Here is a 1,435-nt window from a genome sequence, read left to right on the forward strand (position 1 = left end):
CGGACTACTTGGTAGAGCGGTGCCACTACTGCTAGGTGAACGTGTGCAAGGAGGTACGGGGTGCGCAGTTTCCCCCCACACCCTTCTGAGACTTTAGGAGGCCTTGTGGACCTGGCTCCTGACATCCGGAGGGCCCCGGCTCTGTCTACGACTCACAGTATCAGCCATCCCAGACTAGACTTAGGATGTTCTAGGGCTGAGAGGTAGGGTGGCATCGTTCTAGGCTAGCAAACGACTAGAATTCTGCCTAGGAGAGCAAGACTCCGAGGATGGCTAATCTTGTGGGTATGTAAAACCTCTGCAGAGTGTTTGGTTGATCGATCGATACATATGCTGACCTGTCGGCTATGGACCTTTCCTGGGTTTTGCTTAAACTAGATAGAGAGATGAGTCCTTCTTTTCTTCCCCCGTGAGAGAGTGTCGGTCGTAGCCAGGGGCTACGGGCCTTGAGATAGTGCCGAGAGGGAGTTGGCCTGTCGGCTGAGCGATGGTATGGATGTGGTATGGTGATGGTGTGGAGATGGTGGTATGTCGATCCCCAGGATCAAAATCTGGCTCGGGAATGGGAATGGGTGGAATGGGTGTGTGAAAGGTGTTAAAACTTGACTATACTATTATATACTTGATATACTAAATGCATAGGAAACCCCAGCCTTATAGGTTCCTCTTGACTATATCCAACTTGCATCCAATTTCCACAAAGCAATGCTCATAGGGTTGGGAGTGGCCAGTACAAATCGTACTGATAAATTTTGGCACACAGGTTCTACTGAGGAGTATAGCTCCGAGGAGTTCGAGAATTGAGGGGTTCGTGCCTACGCTTGAGTTTGGCGATCTTATCTTCAAGCTATTCTGAATGAATGCTACTTTTGATTCCGCTAATGCAGCGATGTAATAAATTATGTAATTCCGCACTATTTGTACTCTGATATTATCGTTGTATGGATGTGATCTTCGACTGGAATTTGGGTAATATGATCTACAACGGTCTTATTACACTACGACGTTGTGGATTTCCCTTCGTGGAAATTGGGGTCGTTTCACCTGCCTCTCCTTATATACTCTGGAGGGGCAGGGTTATAAGTAAAGTATCCTATTTGGTACTATACAATGTCTTGCGGTGCACGCCGAGCAGCGCCGTGCACACCTTGATCTTGTGGGCCGGGCCACCTCCGATGGTGTGGCCCATGTCTTGGGGGCCATACCCCCACACCAATGTACCAGAAGCTATCGTGAGTCTGGCCATCTTTGCTCGGGGGCAATGAGCACACGAGCACTTGCTTGTGGCAGAGTTGTTGTAGTCCTTGGGCTGTAAGTTGGCAAGGGTGCTTCTTTATCACTTGGAGTAGTCATAGCCGGCGTGGGTCGACCTCTCGGGTGGCCTTGGGCCGGTACTTGCTGGCTCGACATTCTTGGCGGGCTCGCGAGCCCCTAG

The sequence above is a fragment of the Miscanthus floridulus genome, chromosome 1 (genome assembly GCF_019320115.1).
Source record: "Miscanthus floridulus cultivar M001 chromosome 1, ASM1932011v1, whole genome shotgun sequence".
NCBI classification, from domain to species: Eukaryota; Viridiplantae; Streptophyta; class Magnoliopsida; order Poales; family Poaceae; genus Miscanthus; species Miscanthus floridulus.